Raw genomic sequence first — 26,275 nt, 5'->3', positions numbered from 1 at the left:
GTTCAGCCTTTTCCCTATGGCCAGTAACCAATCTACCATCATCTGTTAGCAATGGTGGAATGGATGAAGAGCCTAACCCAATGATAGGTGACGCCAATTCGGTCCAACACAGGTGAGGCTGAGTAATTCCTTCAAGTTTCCTCTTCAAGGAATTATTGTAATTTCTCTTGGCTGTATGGTGATGCAGCATGGCAAGACTCAACAAAAGTGGTGTCATTTTCTTTTGAACGATTTTGTCTTGCGATGAAATTGGTCTGTGTTGAATGGTAGACTCGTTTACATGTATCATCAAACCATGGCTGGTCATTTGTCCTAAATTTGATGACCTTTCTAGGAACATATCTTATTAAAATAGCCATTAGCATTTCATTTAGCTGCTTCTTGGGATCAGGATCTGATATAGCAACTGAAATATTAAGTGCCTGACAAGCTTCAGTAATGCGATCCCATTTGGTTCTGGATTTCAACCAGACTGTTTTTCCAGTGGTGGAATTAGGAATACAGTACTGACTGACAGATATGTCCATCTCAATGGTGCAGTGATCAGAAGTGCCTCGATATTCACAGACCTTGGACTTGACAATAGCTGAAACGTCTGTGAATGAGGTCTAATCTATTACCAGAAATGTGGGTGGGTTCATCAATTAGCTGGACAGAATTGGAGAATACTGTACACAGAACTCAAGAGCAGACCGACCATGTTGATATGTGGAATTTGAATTTAGCCACTCACTGTGCACTGCATTACAGTCTCCACAAATAATTAATGAAGCTTTTGAATCCTGTGACTGAACCATACCAATCTTATGCGAATGGCACGTCACGTTTAAAAGAACTTGTCGACATTTGGATTGTGGTAAACAGCAAATACGTATACTTTGTAGAACTTGCTGAAAATTTTATAACGAAGAACTTCATGCAGCTACACTCCAAATTTTTCTAACAGTAAATAGGTCGTCCAGATTTAGTGTATACAGCCATACCTTGCGCATGTGGGATGTAACGATGATAAATAAAATCAGGGCCATCAAACCCCGGGATTAAAAACTCAGCCTTTGACTTGTTACTACTTACAAGAGCCTCAGATAAAAAAATAAAAAATAAAATCGTAGTTACGGGCACAACCCTGGAGATTAAGAAAGTTTGACCTTAAGCCCCGAATATTTGAATAAAGTACTGTATTTTGCAATTTTTCTTACTGTAATGAGTAACTGCCCAGGGTTTAGCTCAGCACCTCCTGAAAGAATTAAAATTAACAAAAAATTATTATAAAAACTAACAAATAGGCTCATAACAACAGTAACATCGTAAAAATCAACTGAACAGTAAATAACAGTATCACCAACAACAACAGTATTCACATTATTTACAAAAAATTCTGTTGAGAGCATAAATAAACGTCACCATTCGTCATTGAAAAACGCGCCGGAAGCAACCGGTCAACAAGGTGGGGCCGGCACACCTTTTAAGGCAAAGGAAATCTGCCAGTTTTGCCACAACAACTGGGCGAGGACAGTCAGGATAGATTTAGAAATACAAAACACTCAGAAGGAAAAGATTAGGTAAAGACGAAGGCACGTTTCTGATAATCCCCCAAGCAACTTATTCTTTCTCATCAGCCTGTCCCACACACTTTTCAAAAAAAAAAAAAACAAAGTGAACAAAGAGGAGGATAAATGCCTGATTGTACCCTCAGGCAGGGGAACTCAAGCCCAAGACCATGGAAGGTCATGGTACAATGGCTGGTGGCACAGTCCAAGGTTGGAGAGCAAGGTTTGCATTCAAGAGTAACCTTCTCTTAGAAGGGTTGTTACCAAGGCTTGAAGAGTTCTTCTACCCACTGGTTTGATTTTGGAGTGTCCTCCTAAAAGAGGTGTTTGCCAGCTAAAGAGTCTTGGACCTTCAAAAATTGCATAGTAATAAAGCAGAAACTATGTAGGTAGGATTTACACCCATTTTAATTTTCCCAGAGGTAAAATTGTATAATGGAAATTTCCAGATACAGGATAGTGAAAATACATTCTGGGTGTAAAATGGCAACTTTTTACCCTTCTGCCCATTACCTTGTCAGTACCACATAACTGCATACACTAAACATGCTTATAAACAACCATCAAAACTCTAAATTGAAAACTTTATATTAAACACAATAACTCCCTTATTTTCCCTTATATATAACAAGATGTACTGTATATTCCCTTTGTGCTTATACATAATGTGGTGGGTATTTCATGTAAGGTATAATACACTACCATACTGTAAAATATTTTTTGCAAAAGATGATTTGCACCTTTTTCCTGTTTTGTTTTGTAAAAGTACTATGCCTTGATGAAATGATAAATAAAAGCTAAATAAAAAATAAAAAAGGGGACTCTCTCCATTGAGGTTCTGTACTGCCTCTACCTCCTTGAGGTCATAAGGTGGCAAAGTGGTTGGAAGAAGCGCTGAAGTACCTAGAAGGTCCTGGTCTTCAAGACATGGCAGGGAGACATCAGATTCATGGCCGAATAAGTCTTGCACATCATGTTTCTGAGCTGAGGAGTGGATGGTGGTGGGCTTAGCCACAAGGCGGTTAGCATTCTGAAGAAGCTGTAAAGGGTGCTCTGACCGTAAGAATGATAATTCTCCATTGCAATCACTGTCCACCACATTTCTTGAATGCTTTTAGCAAATTCTTGCTCGCTGGAAATGGTGTTGTGGTCAGTATTGGGATCCTCTATTCAGTACTTTCAATAAACATATTGAAGACCATCCTTGTGTTCATATAAAGGCTCTGGTTGTGATGGAGATTCCTCGGTGTTGTCATTGTCTTATGGGGCTTTGTACTCCATCTCATCTGTCTTGCTGTTGGACGAATGTCGGAAACCAGGATTGCCACTGTTGTTGTCCAGCTACATCATGTGTCGTCATTGAGAACATCATTGCATCCCTTGACGAGTTGGACATGAAAGTCTTCCCATGTTACAGGCTTTGAAGTCAATCATACCCCCATTCCCCTTCAGGACATAGTTCCAAGTGTGCTTCAGGGTATGTACTGTGACACCCTTCCAAGCATCTGCAAAATTGTAGATGGCAGATTTCAGTAAATACTTTTGCAAATTCTCCTGAGTCTGTTCCCCCTCCATGCATCCAAGCCTTGCTCTTTCTCATGTTCATCTTTGAACACCACCATCACCTCCTCCAGGAATTTCCTCCAGTATAGCTGTTTTGTTACACACCATGGTTAATTGGTTGAATGAGTGCAGTTGTATTAGGAGGCAAGAACATGTGCAGATGCGTTGTCTGAAGAAGCAAAGCCTTCACCAATGTCTAGCAATGCCAAGGTACTGTGCCTGATGATGAACAACCTCCTCAAAAAAGTGTTTTTGGAACTAGTTAAAAATGATCTTGGAAGTGAACTAAGCCTTTCCCAAACAGTACCAAATCACTGGGAGATTATCCATCAAACAATGCCTTGTATGTGGTTGCATTGCTTGTCTAACTACCACTGGTTTGCAACCATGGCCACCAGGAACATTTGCACATAAGAAAGCAGACATGCATGACTTCAAAAGTTTTCTATTGGGAAAATTCTTTCTCTTCTTGTCAGCAAAGGTGTTAGTGGTCAAGGAGAGATAGAATGAACCAGTTTTGTCAGCATTGTAGAGTTGACTTGAAATAAGGCCTTCCTTTTTCATCAAATCTTTCAGCATCTGCCAAAATTCCTCTATTCCATCCTTAGAAACATCCAAAGCTTTGTGATGAAGTTTCTTGTTGGAATGCCCATGTCAAATCTTGAACAGAAAGTCAACTTTTGTTGTCTTAACCCTGTGCAGACCTGTGACTTCCGTGCAGCAGTCTTCAGTTCAGCACTGCATGTTCCAGACAGCTACCTTTTTGAGACCAGATCAGGGTTAGCTGTTCAATTTCCTCATAACAGGGTTTCACCATCACTTTTGAAGCCTGACTCCTGTACATCTTCCCAAAGTTCTCTGCACACTACTTGTACTTTGCTGCTTTGATGCCCTACAGGGTAGACCAGGCAGTGCCATACTCCTCCAGGATGTGTGCCATCGAATAGGGCTTCGATTCTCCCAAAGATTTCCAGCTTCTGAAGTGTCGGCACCTTCCTCGCCCATTTAGTAGTAGCTGAGGTCATGCACTACTCACAGCACCAGATACAGCAATAGCAACATTAGCAGTGCTGCAGGCACCAAAACAAGGCCATATGTTGAGGGTAAAGCATTGCAACACATGAGCACACAGCAACTTTTCTGAACATGCACAGTTAGGACTGACACACAACTGGACAAAGGAGCCAAGCGCACTTTGCTACAAAGTGCATTGCTACTGTCTGAATTTAACCAATTAGTTAAGGAATTTTCTATGTTATCTTGATACAGATCTGTATCAGCCATTCAAAAGCAAAAAACATAATGACGTGCATTTTCACTGATAGCATGAAAGTTTATAAAAAACAAGAGTACTCATCCACCCACGCACTTCGTACCATAAGATATTGTACTGATGACGTGTACTGTATCTGTTTCAGCCAATTAAAAGTGATAAACAGTGGTGTGATGACATTTCCAATGGCATAGTGCCTTTAAGCCAATAATGGTAGCAAAAGCTCTCAAGAAGTCAAGTGTCCACCTAACTCTTTGCCACCCCCAAAAAAAAATCTGGCTTACCACCCCCACAATAACCCACTCTCACCCTGCTTAAGACTGTAAGTGTGTTACCAATGCTTCTTTCTGCCTTCATAGCATTGCGAACCGTCCCAGTGCAGGCTTTTAATTTTTATGAAATTGCACATTTATATATACGTACTGTACATTGTGGTGGTGGCGACCCTCCGGATGACATTCAGTTCCAGATAAGGTGAAGACATATATATATATATATATATATATATATATATTATATATATTGTGTATATATATGAATTGCATTTATTTCCCCAGTTTGAATTAGCATGGATTGGCCACGTAGTTATCCTAGAATGTTTGTATTTGTAATTGTAGTTGTCATTAATATTCTAAGAATATTTTTAAAAGGTTTGTAGAATTTCATTTTTAATATTAATCTTGATTTTACTCTTACTCCTAGTGGCCAAAACAGGCCTATTGTTTCCAGAAAGTTATAAGTATTAAGTTTATTTGGTTAAGGTTATTTTGATTTAGGTTTTGTTTGTTACATGTTGGAAAATGTCTACAGTACATAACAATGAGGTAGTTTCATTTATTTCATGTTGCAAAGAAAATGTCTTTTATTAGTTGAGCTCTATGATGTAATCACTTTTGGAAATTACAGTGAGTTCCATGTATGGGATGATATTGTACTATGATTGTAAGAATAATTTGGTTGGCATTTTAAATTTTAGAAAAGTTTTATTGGTAATTGGCAGTCAGAGCCTCTTCAAGATTTTTTTTTGTATACTATTATGATAATTTTTTTCTACAAATACTTACGTTCTTATGATGTCTGAAAGACTTATTTAAAGCCTATTATTCTTCATAGAGAAATTGATAACCTGAAATGAAATTATAAAACCTGAAGTGAAATTATACTAGATGTTTGAAACATTATTGGCTGTAACACTTGATTTTTCCATTTTCCTTGAAATTTCATAAAGTAACTAGTTGGAAAAGTAACTACAAATTTTGCTTGCATAACATTGCTTATACTGTATGTACAGTTTTGACACCTGAGGACTCCTTGAATAACTGAAAATGTGAAACTCCTTACAACAGGCCACATGAAAAGATGTCGCAGTCACATCAGCTTTCTGAAGAAATTAACGGTCATGGGCAAAGGTAAAGTGAAATTGAAGTTAATAGTACGGATGGTTGGATGAATCTTAGTTCTGCTATGAAAGTCATGTAATTGTTGAACTTATCTTTTGGGCAGTACTGTAACCCTTTTTGACCTTCTGTTATGAAATGGTGGTTAGAATAAATCAATGTTCATTATGATAGTGACTCGAAATGTGAAGGAGAGATTAATGTAGTTTATAGGTATGTTTCATGTACTGATTGTTTATACAAATTACAAATCATTGATATACAAATGCCTTTTCATCACTTTCATCGGTCAGAACAAGTCCAGAATCCTCTACAGTACATTGGTGGTGTTTAACTAGATTAAATTGCTTTCAACATTATTCTTACTCACCACTTGAGTATACATGTTTAGGTTTTTTAAATGCTCACAAGATTTTTTAAATGTTCATAAGATGTATTTCCATTTAATCCGATAATTTATCAAAAGTTGTTACCCATATTAGGTGTTTTAATACTTTTCAGTGTTTCACAGTAATCAGTATTCATCATCATAAACAATTTGTACATATTTTCTCTTCTGCACTTTCTGCATGAATTTGTATCTGGTTTGGGTCTACATTATGCTAATTCTTCATGGTTTTTCTGGGTCTTCTCATTGGTCTTTGTGTACACACTCCCATATCTGCTATTATTCACTCATTTTTTGTGCAAAGGATCTTCTGTGGCAGCAGCAGCAGTGGCAGGATTCTTCTCAATGTATATAGTCTGGTCCCCATGGTCACAACATCTTCATCAAACTATTTTACTCACAAATGCCATTTTAAGGTTCTGACCATTTGGGATGTGCTGAAGGTCTGATACCTCAGCCATACAATGTCAAAATTATTATTATCAATATATTTTGGTGTTAGTAATGCTCCAGAGTAAGGATAGTGATATATTTCCATGTTGCATCCTTGTTGAAGGATTCTTCAGGTTTCATTCCCAATTTTTATTTTACTCGGGGTCATTTTCTTCTTCATTTTAAATATTTCATCCGGGAACCTCCATAGGTAATCCCTGTAGGCATGGCACTGATAATATCTTGGTTTATTATTGAGTGATATACACGTGTACTGTATATATATAATGTATATACACACTCAGCCACAGGACAATAAATACCAAGCAATTTTGTTTTATTTCCAACATATTTTTGAGGTACATACCTTGAAAAGTGTTGGAATAATATGAAAGCAATATATATATATATATATATATATATATATATATATATATATATATATATATATATATATATATATATATATATATATATATATATATATATATATATGATGTGTGTGTGTATGTATATATAACACATACATATATACATACACACTATAAAATCACAAGCATTGAGCCAAAAATGTCATTTGATATCCAATTCACTATAGCTTGGGAGTAAATTACACTCAAGGAAAATTATATTTGATGAGTGCATTACTTCAGCCACCCACTCAATAATAAAAATTGCCTGATTACCCAGGCTTTTTTGTTAGCTTTCCACCTTATATTATTTTATTTATATTTTTCTTAAGAACCCTTGGGACCTCTGATTCACAGACAGGCAAAGGTTTCAGTTTTAAGTCCCCACTTACATTCCTACAGAATGCCCTGGCAGTTACTTCTCTGGAATGATATAAACCCTGTTTGGCATTTTCTTCCAACAGGCCTGTCTCATTACAGTTGAACACTTCTTGGTAACAAAACCTTCAGCCTCTACATGGTGCTTGGATTATTTAACACATTTCGTGGATGCATCTTTGCCAGAACTGGCAGCCTCCCCATGCCTCACCACACTGTGTATGCCACTTCTCTTCTTGAATTTCTCAAACCACTCATGACTGGCTTTAAAATCTTTTAAATTCTGCCTGTATCAGCCCTTGTTCTAGGAGTCGTTTTCAAGAGCTCAGCATGCAGTTGGCTTTCCTTTTCACATTAGATGACCTCAGAAACTCTACCATTGGCTAACTGTTTTTCATTTCTCCATGTTAATTTCTCAACCTCTTCAGTTGTCTGAAGCACTTACAGTATTTTATTACAGATTTCACTCTGCATTGATAACTGCCTTACATTTTATTTTTGTAGAAATTGTTCTATACTCCTTTGCCAGATCAACCACTAGGACACCATTTTCATGTTTTTCTATCATTTCCTTTTGAATCTAGATTTTCTCTCTCTCTGTGCCCTTTTGGCATCATAGCCATCATAGGGGCCATGATGATTTATGTACACTAAAATTATTTTGTAGCAGAATTGCAAAAACAAAGACACAGTGGCCAGCTTAGCAGAGATGTGAACTGGGCATGACCCACATGTAGATTGAACCCTTCTCTTTGTTTCAGCTGGGAACACTCGCGTGGCATGCCTAATCAGATACAAGGTTTAGCCGGTTGTCTTTGTCCATCCTTAAGCTGAGCAAAAGCAATGGAGTGGATTTTTCCTTAGATAAAATATATTGTTTGCATGCATGTGTCCATGCAGGTGACTTTACGAGACGGAAAAGGAAAGGCTATGCAAATCCCGACTGGTTTTGTCTTTACATCAAAGGTATTCTTAAAGGACTGTTATATAGTGGTAGAAACTTTCAATTCGAATGCTAGAATGCCACAAATGAGCTTGCAGATGGTTGGCAACTAAATAATCACCTAACAGGCAGGAGAGGTTGGAGCTATACACTTCTTGGCATCTGAGACAAGCACTGTATTTACAAATCTGTTTATGCGGTGCCCTCTCACCTGTTTGTCATCCTTACCAACTACCTTTCTGAACATCTGTACATTTTACATAATTGTTTTGCAATTAATGGATCAAGGTTGTACCAGCCTTGGCTGATGTTCATATATTTACTAAAGTAAACTTTCTTTTATAAAACTAGACTTTGTGATGTTTCTTTCCAGTACATTGTTAGAATAAACATTTTTGACATTTCCAATTAATTGTATGATTGGTTTCACTGTCATGTACAAATATTCCACTTTGCACCTGTGCATACAGTATTGTCTGTGCTGTTCTGTTCCCTTTTTCTGATGTTTTTTCAGTTTGGCCAATCTAAAAGTTGTCACAAGACTTACATGGTATTTGATGTACACATCCTTTAGTATTGTTTGGAGGTTCTTTGTAAGTGCTTGTTTAATATTATTATTGTTATTAAACACTACATTAATCCTCAAATTCTTAAGCAGGTTGGGAATTTTTTTAAGAATTAGTATCTTTTTGTCTGTACTGTATTCATAATAATGTCTGCTTCATCATCAGTGTATTCAGAGTCAGTGTTATTATGCACATATACAGTATAGGCTATATGGCACATGTAATGTAATCAGTTCAATTATTAGAAAGCAGACAACTGGATATTCCATTTTCCAAGGACACTAATGGAACTGATTAAGTTGTGTAAAAGAATGTAAGTTTGAATTCAGTGGGAATTTCACTAACAAAATTGTGGAATGGCAATGGATAACCCTCTGTCTTCAGTGTTAAGTAATTTGTATTTGGAATTTTTTGAAAGCACCATATTAAGTAAAATCATTCCGTGCAATGTAGTGTGGTTCAGGTATGTTAAACCGGTTAGCACCATAGAATAAAATAACTATGGAAATGGATAATGATGGGTGCCTACCCTTTCTAGATTGCCTAATACAGTACGTGAAATTAAATGATATGCGTAGATCCAGTGCGTACAGAAAACCTATTAATATTTCTGATAGTGTGCATTTTTCTAGTCAAGTCAAAGCCATAAGGTTAAGAAATCAGTGTTTACATGTCTTTTCAAGAGCATTGCTTATACATAGCCCTGAATATATCGATGATGAAATAGATGAGGTTAGGAATACAGGCAAGAAAATGAAATACTGTATACATATCACAATTGTGTATTAGACAATGCATTAGAAATGGCAAAAAGAACCCTTATCCAAACAAAAATATAACGTACAAAAACTGCTTATAATACCATATAATGATAATGTGAAGATATCCCCAATCTTCTGAAGAATTTTGGAGTTAATATAGCGTTGAAAAGAATAAAACAATGAAGTTTACTTACAAAGAACTCTTCCAACCGTACTAAAGGATGTATATATAACATTCCTTAGAAGTCTTGTGATAAACTTTTGCATTGGTCAAACTATAAAAACAGAAGAAGATAATGTATAAAAATGTTAAAGATATGTACAGATAAACAGTGGAATTTTTATACATTTTAGTGAGGACAGTTATACAATCAACTGGGTAGGGGCAAAAGAGGAATATCACTGAGCCTAGTTTTATAAAAGAAAGCTATAGCCATAACATGAATATCAGTCAAGGCATTTGTAAACTTGATCCTTTAATTTCAAAAGAAATTGTTAAAATTTAAAATTGTAAGGAAGGCAGTAGTTATGTGTGTGGAAAAAGGATGATCATATTTTTAAACAGAGTATGGGGCCCCAACACTAATGAGTTTTGTCACCCCTTTCTGTTTTACACCTGTCAGGTGCAGATTTTTATTCTCCAACAGTTTTCTATGTTTGTCCATAACGTCCCTTTAGTGTATGTGCTTTGAGAGAGAGAATATGGAACTTCATATCATCCTTAAAGATGTTTAGGGCCTCCCAATTATCAAGCCTATATTGGATATTGAAGTGGAAGAACCAGCCCTCAGAAATTAGCCCAATCAGCTTCTTTAAACGTGAAACAAGACATGACTTTGCTTCTGTCTACCATTAATGTACTGTATTCTGCTTTCTAATAGACTTCGCATACTTTTGTTGCTTACTTGTATTAATAAAATTGTGTTGCTTTGTTCAGGCACAATTGAAGTAGAGTCAAGTAGATGTTGCCTTGTTCTTTTGCACTTAATGCTTTGACCAGTCAGCACACAGCAGCTCCTCATGCTTGTTGCAAGTTGGACGGTTTGGTGGTGCATCATGATATCAGGTACACTGGACCATATCAATTTATGTATAATAAGTCATTTCCTGTTGACTTGTATCAAAACAATTGATTGGTTGATTGCAAAACTTGCTCAGGTCAAGAAGGGATTTGATAGCAGTTGCACAGATATCAGAGGTATTTTTGCAGTGCATACATTACTTTGTGATGTGTGTCCGTGTACACTGTATGCATGTTCTTTTCTTTTTGAATGTTATATCACACATTTGTACATCCATAGGAGGCATTTCATAAACTGCCAAAATAAGAAATCACTGTACGTTGGCTATACAAAGGCAAAGGGATCAGAAAGATGTATTTTGTGAATGATGTTAATATAATGTAAAGTAGCATTATCACACTAGAAGAATTTGAGATAAATATTGATGTCCACCAAGGATTTACTCCTAATCTTTTATTGCTTATCATTGTATGGAGGAAGGTACAGGAAAGGAGAAAAAAGGTTCCAGTGAACTGCAGTATACAGATAGTAGAGTCAGAAGAAGATTTTACATAATGTTGAGAGTACACTATATAAAAGTGGAATGGAAAAGATTATTGAGAAGCATTAAAAGCCAAACAAAGCTTACAGTGACAGAAAGATAGTGAATGGAAAATCTGCAACTGTTGGGAATGCGACCATACAGTTACCCTAAGAGAGGTATAGGGTTATTAAATGTAACATAATAAGACAGGTCATGATTGCAAAATGTATTTGTAATGGATTTCAAGTTTTGCATATTTACATGAAAAGCTAACAGTGATGAAATGATGATGGACCATGAGATGTTTTGGAGCTAAAAATTTCAGAGATCTTTATAGCCTTCTGGATTGTGTCAATGGCATTGAGAGGGCAATACAGATTAAAGCGCTCTGGATGAAGTGGAATTATAGTTGTAGTGCTTATATATGAATATCCCCAAAGTGAATAGAAACGTAAGTGAGCTGCTTGTTTAATGCCCAGGTGCTGTAATGCAAATAAGAGCTCAGCAGATGATGTGGAAATGGTGGAACAAAGAGAAGTCCCAAAATTGTTGAGTAAGGACTCACGTGAAGACCTGAACCAGGTGGGAATTGAGACAGGCAGTGCACAAAAGTGAAGACAGTTGAGAGAACTTGTTTTGTGAAACCTAGTAAAGGGAAATCCTGATGTCAGTGCCTGTGATAATATATGTACATCAAGGGTAACCACTAAACTGTATTGATGTTTATAATTATATGAAAAGCTGCCAAAGTTTGCAGGCAGGTGACTTCTAAGAGCTGCTGTATGCAATGACTTGGTGTTTACAATATTGTTGGTGAATAGATCCTGGAAATGTTAGAAGGATGAGAGTGGAGTGTGTAAGAGAAGACTGAGAGCAAGTGAAACAAAAACTAAAATTATTTTTATTGGAAATGGAGGAAGGAAAAAGTTATTGCAAAGTGACCATGCAGTGCTACAAGGGAGGTTGAGGGGCAAATGCTGTTTTATGTATTGAGTGTAACGGTACCATGGAAGATGCGTGGACTTGAGAATGGAGAAGTATTTATCAATACTAGAAATGAATGAGAAGAGCTGATGGTGCTCTTTCTCTCAGTAAGTAGCAGAAATCTGTGAATGTTGTTTAACCTTTTAATGTCTGAACCAAGAATATTATGGTAATTCTTGTAACGAAACTTGATCATTTATGACCCAAAGGCCTGTCTGTTCAAGTTATAAAAACCAAAATATTTTTGTTGAAAATATAAGGAAAAGATATGTTCTCATATGAGAACTTAAGGAGCATGAAGCAGAGAAATTAGCTTGAGTCTGGATAAATGAAAGTCAGTTTTATTTATTCCTATGAACAGCAAACTCATACTAAGGTTCATTATACATAGGTATATCCATATAGGCCTATATGATGATGCAACTTACATCACACTATTACATTACAAAATAACTAAAAAATGCTTGAAAATGAAATGATTTTATGTGGTAGTTTATGAAACATAGTTTCCATGTTGTAATGGAAATGCAGATTGCATTTTCAGTGCATTGATCTTGTATTGTGCATGCAATGCCTCTAATTTAGCTTCAAGAGGTTGGTTCATGATTTTGACCATCATATACAGTAGATGAGTTAGGCAAATCTGAATGGTTTCTTCCTGTTGATTGCAGTTTACTTTTGGAAGATCTTATCAGAAGAAATGCAGTTTCTCTTGAGAATTCAAGATGTATTATCTTTTTTGTCTTTTGGGTTTAAGGCAGAATAAGATTTCCAAGCTGGAAATATTTTTTCCTCTGGTCATTGATCTGTAAGATCCTGGCAGCCCATCAAATCAGTGCCTCCCATTTCCTTACACAGCAATTGTATTGGACTGTGTAACTTAAGTTTTACCCCTCGTTAACATATCGCCTCACTTCACAAACGGGTTCATGTGTAAAACAGTTGCCTGCAATGTGCGTGATACTACTGTATTATCATGCACTAGTACCATTTCAGTGATAATTGCAACTGCCTGTATATCTTTTCTTTGTTTATTTGAAACCATTGATTTACAAGCCCCATTAATTCTTTTCTCAAACTGTACCAATTGCAATAAAGTTAGTTTCGGTAATTCTAACAATCTTGCTTTTGTGAAGAAATCAAAACATCTCATGGTACTTTGGCATTGATTTCTTCATTGCCATCAACAAAATTGACAACACTGCCCTAAAGGTTCCTCAGGTTGTCAAGTAGGATTTTTTTTTGTGGAGATAACTAGCTGTATGGATCGATCATCTCTGCATAGCATCCATATAGCGCAACTGTCATATGGGTGTATATTTTATGTACATCCTGGCACTGTGCTTACTAAAACATGGCACCAAGGAATCATCAAAACATTTTTTTTGTGAAATATGTCCTGCTGTCACAGCATTTCATTCATTGATTAATATAGGAATGAAAGTTTGGCAACCTTATTTCATTTCTCTAAATTTTGATTATCATCAAGGTAAAAGTATTCAACTTACTGTTTCTGAAACAAATGGAACATATAGATGTGGTTGGTTACCTCAGTAATCTCGCTTTGGTGTTGCATTGTGATATCTAGAGAAAATTAGAATTCCAATATGTTTTTCATCAATGGAAACCTAAAACTTTACATCATTTTTATCTTTGCCAGCATCCAATGTAGGTGGCGCTGATATTTAGTAAAAAATGTCTTCTCGGAAACAAGTTATGTTTCATAGCATGATTTCATAAGTACCCTAGGAAATTGCTCACTGACAGTGCTTGGCATCTCAGAAATTATAGTTTGTGCAAATGAACTATTTTTCTTCAATCTTGAAGTACCATACTTAGTCCAAGTTTAAAGACACATCATCGTCATCATTTTTAGATAATATAACTTCCATTTCTCCACTTGGTTTCAAATAATTGCCTCTTGCTCTTTCCATTCTTCTTCTTCACTCAAATTGTCTGATCACCACTTTCAGGCCGAAGAAGAGTCAAGGTGCCGAAGCATCCCCATTGCGTGTTTCAACAACATCTAGTCTTGTGCTAAGTAACAAAATGGAAGGGCTTTGCATCTGGTTCCAAAAATTGTTTTTTGGTAACCATGTTTTTGTAACCTGCAAGTCACTTGGGAGGACTGAACTCCTGAGTGACTTGCAGTTTCTTTTATAGGGTGGAAACATGTTGCAGTTGTTTAGAAAACATGGTGCAACACACGTACACACGTGTGGATTTACTGCACTGTTACCCGCTTTACAGTGCTATTACCCAGACCTACGGTGCTTATGGTGCCGTTAATGGCGCTGTAGGTGCTATTTATTCCCATTATAATTATGATATGATGCTTCGGGTTACAGCGATTTTTGGCTTACGGCGCACCGCTGGGGGCAGAACCCATCCTGTAAACCGGGGGTTGCCTATTCAGTTTACAGTACAACATATGATTTTTAAAGTTTGGTACATTTCAAGGGGTCAAAATTCAAAATTTTTATGATGGGAGCATTAGGTGGTCTAAGGTTTAGGCTCATGTGTATGCAGCAGTGAAATGGATGCTTGAAAAGTTATTGGATTTGGTATTACAAGATGCTGATATGTTCATTACTTAATACAAGCAGGTTCCTGAGAGGTGTGGCATCTAAAAGCTGGAAAGCAGGCCTTCGATTTCAGAAATCAGCATGGTTTGTAAATAGGATGATAGAGAGCAAGGATAAGTCAAGAGAAGTAGCAGAAACCATCAGAAGAGTAACAGAGGGAAAGGGTAAATCAGTCGGAGAAGAACAGACTCAGATTCAAAATTACCAGGTCTAAGACCATTGAGAATACCCAGAAAATCATGAAGGACATAAACTATTGTATAAATTCAGGCAAAGAGTGTACAGGATTGGAATAAAGAGAACTTCAATAGGAAAATGCATATGAATGAATATATAATATTTATATGCTTGATAAGACAGAATACATACCATATGCATTATATTGTATGTTGTTTGCAGTGGTTAAATTAATACGCCTGCATTTCAAAGTAGTATTCCAGTCTCACTTGAAGTTATGTGCATAGCATTATTTGTACACCCAGATGAACATACTGAGAGTACTTCAGTTTCTACAGCCTCCAGAGACTAGTTATGCAGTAGTTCAAGTCATGCTCTTGAGTGGTACGTGAGACACACTCCAATATCAAGGACTTAATCTCTCTGTATAGTAAGTTAATTTTAAGCAAAATAACAGTTTCCTGATTGAACTTGATGAAGGTGTTGAGTAGAATGAGTGTATGAAGGAATTTTGCCACAAAGAGCCTGGAAAAAATCCCCAACTGAACAAGGAACAGTTGCTAATCAGACAGGTTTTGTTTTATTATCAGCCTTATCACCTTGGAGTACGTTGGCGCAAACATTACCAGTGGTGCTCATGACTACTGCGAAATTACCAGCTTCTAAGTTTTTCACTTACTGTTAACTATTATCAGTTGTGACTGAAATTTCAGCTTTGTTAAGTTATTAATTTTGGATGAAACTTTCACCATGATATTCTCCCTTTGCCTTTTCTTGTGAAATGTTAAAAAATTTTCCCTCATTCTGATTCTGGGAGATAGGCAACAAGTAGATTTCCAAACTTTAGGTTTGAAGGGATGAAAGGTGGGTGAAATAAGTAGATATAAATTTCTCCTACTTCTGTCGTTTTGTGTGACAATGAGGGTAAGTGTACTTTCACACACCTTGCAATGCACATGAACAGGTGTACACCTTTGATTGGTAATGTTGTTTTATCAGGTCACCCATACATCCAGATGCTGACTATTTTGTTGTTGTTTCCCTTAGAGCTGTGCGTAGGAATCTTAGAGGTAAATTTCAAGATAGCACTGCTCAGCCAGGCTTTTGATATGGTATCTCCCAGTTATATTTTGTCCTTTGCTGAGTAATTTCAGCCACTAAATTATCCTGGAAAAAGTTGCTTGGACATCTCCCACTCACCATCCCAGGGAGAAGAGTATATGATAGTGTTAGCTGGGATCCTGTGGGTACTAGAAGAGTTTGAAGGCCCAGATCTACTTAGATGAGAGTTATGAGATGGGAGACTGGAGATTTGTGCAAGTTAAAACACAGGAAAAATATGGTTGGCAAAGTTACTCTTGAGGTACTTCACATCACAGTGAGCTAGCAAACAGCCTTGAACCTGATATGGGAACAACTCAGGCCAGAGCTAAGGTCACTGAAGACTTGGACTTGACTCGATGAAGTATCTCCATTATGTTCTAAGGGTGGTTATGGTAAAAGCTACTAAATTTAAAGATGGATAATTACCTTGTTCCACCAGAGTTGAGTAGATTCCTTCCATTGCTACTCATTTGGGTGTGTATAGAAGCCATCTGTGGTTCTGTAATCTGTCCAGCTGCTGTGATTAGCCTTACAGGAAAAGGTTTCTCAGTGCATCATACTTCCTTTATCTGCCTTCCATTCCTCTTTGAAAGGGAGCAAGTCCCAGCATCTGTATCTGAGGGTTCACTGGTACAGATTGGCATCTCTTATCCTGTATCTCCTAATACCCGACTTTGAGCCTTCTTCCAGAAATTTGAGATTTTCACCAGATTTTTAGAAGGACCATTTTTTGGGTAGTCACACATGACACCAAGAGAGCTTAAAAGAAAATGGCAGGTAATCCTTGAAGCTGTACCATCAATAGAAGACTATGCAATGACCTGTGTACAATTTTTTTCGTGCGTCCTTTCTCCTAAAGCAAGTCATGGTCCATTGCTTAGCCTTCACTGTAAATTGATGCTACTTTGTTTTCTCTGCTGCAGATGTGTTGGATGACCAGTCATTTATGGAGTCATCCTCTTTGAACAGATTTATTATAGTTGTCTTATTGTAGTGGTGTGTGAAGGTTTTGTTGTAAATGAGGGTCAGAATAGGAGTAGAAGTGTTGAAGTTGGAGAGCAAGTTTAAAAAACAATGAAGTAATAGATTAAAATGGAAAAATCATTTGAGATCTGATGGGAGGCTGCTTAGTACAGTGGCACTCTACAGTCAGAACTTTCAGATCTCAGGCATTTAGACTTATTCTGGTGCTCGATTGGGCTGTCACTTGTGTCAGCAAAGGTACTGTATTTCTTGGTGTCAAAAAAGTTAAGTATACTTTAGTTTTACCAGACCACTGAGCTGATTAACATCTCTCCTAGGGTTGGCCCGAAGGATTAGACTTATTTAACGTGGCTAAGAACCAATTGGTTACTTAAGCAACGGGATCTAACTTATTGTGGAATCGAACCACATTATTATGCGAGAAATGAATTTCTATCGCCAAATAAATTCCTCTAACTCATTAGCGGCCGAGAGTCGAACTCGGGCCTGAAGCGAGTCTGAGCCATAGCTCTACCGACTCGCCCAAGGAAGAGCTTTAAGTTTCTTGGTGTCGAGGAGACACTAACCTTGGAGGGGCACCCAAATTTTGACTAGAAAAATCAGAAAAAAAAAAATTCATGAATATATAGTTGTTTTCATATTTGCAGTGCGCGCATTCGACTGCCGCAGTGCATTGAAATAGTATGGCTTCAGCTGGTACAGCATGGCATTATGGTTTTTTGTAGTTCATTTATTTATATCAATTTTTCAGAATTTTATTTATATCAATTTTTCAGAATTTTATGTACCAGTAAACTGAAAAATGTTAACAGATTACCAAGTAATGCATACAGTATTAACTGCCCCGTCTTATTTAGTCAGAAAATTTTTAGGCCAACTGTCTCATTGATTGCAAATGGTGAGGGCTTTAGCTGGTGCAGTTTATTAAGATTTCCGTTGCAGTTGATGTAGACTCGTGAGGCAATTTTTTCATTACAGTATTCGCAGATAATGGAAAAATAAACATGAAGGGGAGACTGTAAATTTCCGAAACGTATTTCAAGAAAAACATTGCGTTTGATGCCAGGAAATACAGTACAGTAATAGTCATGTAATACATGATATTTTAATGCCTTACTTGAATTACTTAAGGACATATGTGTGTTTTGTAATCCACATGACTCCAAAATTTTTAAACATCTCTCAGACAATCATTAATAGCAATTAAAAGTAACTGGATTGTAGCATCAAGGCTCAGTTCACCTGAGTAGCTTTTCAAGATTTGTTTGGTAATGGATTGGACTTTTTTTAACTCTTAGGTGCTGAAAGTATTCATAATTCATATTCATTTACATAATTTCTGTACAAGGAATTAATTTCTTATCACTGCTGATTGATTGCCAGTGAAAATGGAGCGAATTACACCCTTGTCACTAGAGTTCTCACATGCCAGTTGAGCACCACTAATATACAGCAATTTGGAATTTGGACTTGGATGACCCACTGAGGTTGTGGAAAGATGTTTGTGAAATAATGGTTTGCTAGGTCAGTTCATGATGTAAAGTTTATGCATTATTTCTTGGTGCTCTTGTTTTATTTGAATGTTTTACAGTGAAATTTAAGAGGGGTGATGTAATTGAGATAACTTTTATTTGAATTTGGGAACAAAGTATGCCTTGGAAGTTTATTGTCAGTAATTTTGCTCATTAAAGTTCCTGCAGGCTGGGCACATTACCCATAACTGGAGAACTTCAAGTTGCCGCCTTCTTGATGAGTGTTATAACTTTGCTTCTGATGTGTCTGTTTAACATTGAGCAGCAATCATATCTTCTTTAGTATTCTTAATTTTATCAGTTGTTCCTTAGAATGAGATTCCCTTTTCCTTCATTTATACATTATAGCTAGGTGCTTGGAATCAGAAGTAATATTTGTTAATTATTGTCCGAACGATATTGCATTTTAAGAAACAATTATGGATATGGCCTGAATGGATATTCTTAGGTCTTTGCGCTAGTGAAATTATTAGGCAGGAAGAGTTTATGTGGATTTTATATGTTAGGAAAAATATAATTACTTTAAAAATTTGTCATTTTTGAAAGGAACAAAGTTAATCATTACATACAGTACTTTGAAATTTTAAGTTACTGAGTATTTCCTAAGCACATGCCCTAAAGTGAATATTTCCTTTTAAGAATAGGGTTGAATTTAGCTCCTAAATTTATATTTGAATTGTCAATGTAATATTTTTATGCAATGAAGCCTACAGACTTTTTTTATTGTGTTATCCTTAGTGGTTATATAAAAGAATAGAGAAACGGTCAGGTATTTTTTCTTTATGCTCCAATTTAATCCTCTGCAATTTTTCATTTTTCTCGGTTGGCATTGGATACTAGAATTTCCCAAATGATGTTGTGTTCGATGTTGTGCTCATGTGATAGTATAGAAAAATTCTCTTTGTTGAATACTGTCTTTGTTAGTGGTTACAACAAGAGGATTTCTATCCTTTGCTGTGAGTTGTTACAACTTTTGGCTTTACGTTAACCAGAACTGTAATAGTAGTTTAATGTGTTGGAAAGGAAAAAGTAGAGTACACTATTTAAATATTAGTGTAATTGAGACATTTTATGGAGGAGGTTTATCAGTGCACAGTAGAATAACACAAAATTGTGGGTTTCCATGTTGGTGGATTGGTAGATTTATTATTTACATTTCTTTTTCTTTTGATGCTAGCTTTTGAACCAATGTGAAGTAAGACTGGAAATACATTAAAATATTTCAAGTGTATTAAAAGAAGCATAGAAGTGGTTACCTTGGGTTTGTTGCATTGCCAAGAGCACTTGAAGGTAGCATGGACCCAATATTCATGAAAGGGGGCCATTGCTATACAGTTACAGGAACATCACCCTAAGCATTTGTCAGGTCTTCTTGATTAATACAGCTAAGTCATTTTTGGGCCTTGTTAGAATTCATTTAGTAGCTGGCTGTAGTAAATAGAATGACAATTTATGCTGTTAGGTTAGTGTGAAAACTAGAATTTTTTAAACCAATAACTATGCTAAAGTGTAATCTATCAGATCAAACCTTGCAAAAGGTTTGGTAGTACAAGAGAATCAGATTTAAGGTTACGGTCTATCCTAGGAATTATTGGGAAGTAGCATAGAAAATTTGTGCAAAGGAATTATTCAGGGACTATGCTTTCATTGTAACCCTGTGTAATTGGATTGCATGGAGTGTGATACAGACAGTTAGTGGCCCTTCCGGGACTGATTAGGGAGATGCAGTTTCTTTAAATTTCAAAATATAAATTTTTGGTCTTACAATTCAGAGGTCTCAAATGGTATTGACAAAAGACACAAAGGAAAGTTGTTGTGAGAATACCGAAATTTATTATGTCATGTTCTCCCTACGTCTACATTAGTATCAGACAAGAAAGTGTCAGATTGAGCTTCCATAATAGGCTGAGGATTAATGAAAGGTACAGGAAAGTGAAATTGCAAATGTTGGGTAAGATAGAGGTGTTGGTAGAGGGATGAAATGTATGACATGTAGAACAGAAACCATGGGAAAAATTATGAGTACCAATATTAATTAGAATGGAAATGAAGCTGTCAGATGTGGAATTTGCAACAACTAAAGATTGAGGAGTGAAGATCACAAGGAGGGACTTTGGTTAATTAGGACTGTAACCAGACCCATCGAAAAGTTAAGTACATTGATAAAATTACACGGAAGTTTATGAGCATAAGGGGCTGCATAGAAATAAAGTAGGACAGGGTGCATTTATTGCTGTTCCCCATCTACTGTGAGGCTTATACTATATGAAAGTATTTGTAGCTATGGCTTTTCATTTAGGTTCCCCTCTGGGTGTACGTTAGGGGGATGATAACTATCTTCAGAAGAACAGTGAGTTTTGAGTTATTTATGGTTACTGACCATTTTCATAAGGTGTAGCTGCCTGATTAGTGTTTTTCCTTTTTTGATGTGAAGTACATTTATTATCAGAAGTTACCATATAAGTAGGTATTTGAATATAGATTTCCTCGTAAATATTTATTTTAAGAGACTGCTCTTGAATTTGAGAAAGTTATACTTCTTAGTGTTGAAAGTAGTTGTGATGCCACTAAATGGCAGCGAATTAGTCAATCAGTCTGGTTCTACTTGATGGAAAAATCTGAAAGATGTTTGTGATATTCTTTTTGCTGTAAAATGCAACCATTGAATGGTTTTTAATTATCATGCTATAGTAGAATTAACAATCAGAAGGAAGGCATGAAAAGACCATACAGAAATCTCTCTTCTTTGGAGTAAGTATTATTATTGCCTTCAGCAATGATAATACTTATAGGTTGTAAAAAATTTTATAGATGGGATGAGAGACTTTATCTTAGACATGTTCAGCCAACTTAGAAACCAAGAAGAGTTACTAAACAACACCCACAAGGCTTTTTCTTTTTTTGAGTTATATTATTAATAAAAATAGCTTAGGATTAGCTTCTTTGGAATATTAAGCTAATTAGCTCACAAATGTAGAGCAGTGTACATTTAGTACAAAAAGCCTTTCTTTTTATGTTGATCACTGGCAGGCTCTAGTGACCCTTAAACTAAAGTAAAAAGAAGGGTAAGTTGAAATCGAAAGGATGCAAATCACAGCCCTATTAATTTTATATACATAAACTATATTTTGTGTTGAATGGCCTCCACTGCTACAGTGCCAGGCCACATGGTGCACATTTCATATATTCGTTCATTCAAATGCTCCTGAGCTCATTAGTCTTGCCTGCAGAAGAAGAAGAAGGTAGTCTTACTATGCACGCATCCTCTAAATCCACATATGCACAGTAACTAAGAGCTTCCTATTATGTGGTCATGTGGTACTTGTTACACCTCTTATTCTTTCCAGGTAGTTACTTAACAGAGGGTTACTTTTCCAGCTTGTGTTACTAATATTTTCCAGTTTTCTTATTTATATACTGTATATGAATGCTATTATCATTAGTTTGTGGTATCATAAGTATTTGGAATGTGCATTTAATCAGAAAGCAACTATTCCTCCTAGTCATTATTCCATACAAAATGTCTTTTACCCTTACATGCTGATTTTCTATGATGTAAGAATGATTTTACTTTCATAGAAAATAGTAGAAATTACTTTCATAGAAAATAGTAGAAACAGCAATTTGATTACTCCTTTACTATGCTAATAAGAAAAACTTATACATATGACATTTTTAGTGACTTAAGCAGAAGATATTGTAAGTGACAAGTTTGAGCTTGTCTCTCACAATCCACAGGTTGGTGGTACTCTTCAGTGTCATGCTGTCACCTGCATCCTAAGTATAACTGTTGTCAGTGAATGAACGCCTTATTTATCTTGTGAGGCTGTAGCTTTTGCAGCGTTGCTTCATTCCAGAGTGTTATTATTTTATTTATTTAGTACATAGTTCTCAATCTTTTGTATATAATTTATTAAAGGTTGTTTTAAGGGACATGTGTGATGCTAACGGGCCAAGTAATTAACTAATTAGCACTTAGGAGTTTGTTGGCTTTAGTTTCTCTTTTTTTTATTCTGTAAAACTGCAAAAAGTAGGCTTGTTTTGCTTCTTTCTATAATTTCAGTTATTTATTAGTGTTATCACTTCTTTAATTATATTTTACTGTCTTTCCTAGAATGAGCAAGTTTGTTTTCTCCTGGTGGAATTTTTTATTTTTTCATTTCATCACAAACTCATTAATTGTATATTGCCTTGTATCAGTGAATGCAGAAATATCCTTTTACAGTACACCAATTTACTCTGTTCAGGGCTGGGTCTCCTTCACATACCCAACCCTTCATATGACTTCTCCTGTAGTACTTAATATTCATGTGACTTCTTTGTGCTGTCATTATTTTATTTCTACGTTTTCACTGTGGTCATTTTTGTCATCAGTTTTAAAGTAATTTTAAGTATTTGTGTTTATTGTAAGTGCACATTTGGAAACCAGTTCCGAAGTGTTAACTTTGCTGTTGGCTTGGGTTTCTTGTAAATTCACAAGATTGTTTATTTTGAATTCTGCTATGCAGTCTGCTTATTTGTAGCATGTAGCATAGGCCAAGTTGTCATGGATTGTCTGGTTGAGCTTGTGACACTTGTATGTCATTACTTGACAAAGACCATTATGTCTTTTGTCCATCTTGCTAAGGTGGTATTTGTTCTAATTGGTCAGTGGATTAGTGTTTTCTCCTTGGCAAGAAGAGTTTGTAATAATCCTAGTTCATATGAAGACTGCACTTCAAAGAAGTCTCATAAAGGATGTTGATGTGACTCATAAAGGATGTTGGTGTCTATTTCTGTCAGCTGTAAATGCCAAAACTCTATTGTAACACTAGATGTGTTGTGGCGAGTGGTAAGATTTTGTGATAAAGGTTGGTGTCCATTAAGAATCAGTGGCAAGCTCTTCCCGTTTGTCATCATAATGCAAACTAGAGAGGAGTGCAGAAGGGGGTTCCTCATGTGAGTCACTTTATGGAGATGACCTATGTTAATAGGAAAATCTGAGGAAGTTGCTGGAAATATTTAACCCTTTGAGTCTGGCAGACCTCATATGGGGACCTATACTAACTGGTGTCATATCCCACCATCATGTTGAGTATTTTTTGCCATGGTATTTGAATAGAATTGCAGAAAATAATATGGCATAAATGGGGTTAAAATAAATAACCAACTATTTAGACCATAGCTCAGTAAGTAGATGAATGGGTAGTTGTCCATGAAATTTCTTGATATGGTACTGTTGGTAATCCCAATCTCCATGTGATTGTGAGCCATATTTGAATCAGCAGGGTTGGATGATGATGAAGTTAATTGGCAACTTGCTAGGCCTTAGCTCAGTGAGTAATGTAGAAGGCCAGCTGTCCATAGAATTTCATGAGGAAAAGTGATGCTGCTGCTGATGATGATCCAATGAATCAGCAAGAATGTAGAGATGCTGGAAGTGATTTAAGTGTGCTGTATGATTGGGGATAGAGCAGACTCACTAGAAGAAAGTCTTATTGGTGATGTTTTATCTTTTTTTGTGATTTTTGTGAAGAAACCACATCATAGGCCAAACCCCAGCCAGCTGCTTCGCTGCTAGCAGAACATTGTAAGCTCAATTCACTGTGTTAAGTGCAAAAAAATATTCTTAGAATTTTGATTAAACCTTGTTTGTGTGTGTCATCCTCTTTATTTTTTTTTATATATAATTAGCCAACCTTAAAAAGGGGATGACATGCACATAAACAAGGGTTAAAATTTCTATGGAGAGGACTGAAACAAAGAAAAAAGTAACTAATGTAACTAACGTTGCAAGAGGTGCTGAGGATTACGAAATATACCTGGAATAGTTGATTTAAAAGGTCTGAAATGTTTTACAAGTGGAGTAAGAGATTTTAAATGTTTGAAATCTGTGTTACAAGTGCCAATGGGGAAGATATGGTAATTGAGAAACTGCTGTGATAGATGGGCAGGTCTTACGCAAGACTCGAGAGCAATAAGAAGAAAGTAGCTGTGGTGAATTAAAAATGTCCCATTGGCAGAGAGAGAAGAAATTTTTTTTATTGTTACATAGGCCTATAATATTTTGAGTTTGAACAGGTCTGCTGAGAAGGTTGGAGTACCATGAGAAGATTAATTAATTAATTAATGGGGAGATGTGTTGTCCAAAGGCTGGAAAAAAGTCTGATTGAAGAGGTTTGGACACAAAGAGAAAGGATGAGGTTAGCCGGTGAGGAAAGAAGTGGATATGGAAGTAGCAGGACAAAGACTTTTAGAAAGACCAGAAGATCATGGAAAAGGGTCTACAGTAGGTGAAGACCGAGACCAAATTGGATATCAGGCAGAAAGTACACAAGATCAAGGACAGGGGTCTCTCTGCTCTTGGGATTACACCCCAGTAGCTGAAGATTTATTATCATCATGTGTTGTTCGGCTGGTATAATAATGACTTTGCCGGTGTGCCAACTTTTGAGAAGAATAAAGAGGCGAACAATTCTTGTATTATTTCGTGTTCTCACATCAATATTTCATGCCTTCATCTGTAAAGGGAAAAGCTGATGTATAAATATCTCTGATGATGGGATCCCACGGCCACACCTTGAACCCTTGCTCAGACTCCATTGCCTGCTGTTGTAGATGCTCCTTGTTGCCTTCACCTGAAGGTAGACTTGCTGTTCTATCATAACTTCATTTCATACTAGAGTTGCCATGTCGCAACTTGAGTGTATCTTTTCCTAGCCTCATTATGTTTGTTGTTATAGTGACTCGTGATCGTGGGTGGACTTGTCCTTTCAGGATTATTAGACCTTTAATGAGCCCTCTCCTTGTGTGTATGCTTGTGAACTGTATGATATTCTGTGTTCATGTCCATAGCTTGCTCCTGTAGTGACTCGGCCTCCTTGCTAGGAGACATTCTTCTTTGTCTGTCATCTGCCCAGCCCTAACAGCTCCTGTTACTTCACTCTCCTCCACCACTTATTCCCTTGAGACTTTCAAGACCTACAAATATTTCTGGTATTCCTTTCGCCTTTAAAGACTGGTTATTTCTGCATCTCTTGCACCCATTTAAGATCTCCAACTCTTCCTGGCATTCCTTGCACCCTTGCTAAGATGCTTCTCTGCAGGATCAAGTCTTAAGAAGAACCAGCAGAAGATCCTCATGCCCTTCAAGGTTAATCATCTTTTTGGAAGGTACTTAATTGTGTTTGATGGATTTAACCTCAGACACCCATCTTACCTCAAGAAGTTTCTCTGTGTGAATTGCAAAGGTAAAGTAAATAGGCTTCTTCCTGGGAATGTGATCTTCCAATGGTATGATCAGCTTCCACTTCAAAGATGTGTTACTTCAAATGCAAGGCTGGGAACTAGTTGACTGTGAATGTCCAGAGGGATCTCATTTTTCTTGCCAGATTAACTCAAAAGATTTTACAATCCAAGATTGATCATAACAAACATGGCACCCCTCTTTTGCAGGAAGGATCATTGCTAAGGACAAGCTGGCCCACTTTTCTCCTGGTCCTGCTTCCTTGTCACCCTTGGAATTTGTCTCTTAAAAGCATTTCTGTATAGAGGGCATTGTCCATGTGAATTTCTAAGCAAGAGTTGGGGGGGTGCTCATACTTGTCAGATGGTTGTTTCCATGGGAAGAGTGTGTATTCCTGACAGTAAAGCTTACTTAATACCTGCTCACTGACATCCTACTTGAGGAGAGGTCTTCTTCCTCTTCTTCTTCTTCTTCTTCT

General features: G+C 36.6%; 1 pseudogene; it reads left to right on the top strand.

The window, feature by feature from the left end:
* The window catches only part of LOC136852287 (uncharacterized), a 61,420-nt pseudogene that overhangs the window by 21,676 nt on the left and 13,469 nt on the right, over window positions 1–26,275 (top strand).

The sequence above is a fragment of the Macrobrachium rosenbergii genome, chromosome 25 (genome assembly GCF_040412425.1).
Source record: "Macrobrachium rosenbergii isolate ZJJX-2024 chromosome 25, ASM4041242v1, whole genome shotgun sequence".
In the NCBI taxonomy this organism is placed as follows: Eukaryota; Metazoa; Arthropoda; class Malacostraca; order Decapoda; family Palaemonidae; genus Macrobrachium; species Macrobrachium rosenbergii.
Note: the sequence above shows the minus strand (reverse complement) of the source record. Positions and strands in the feature narration are given on the sequence as shown.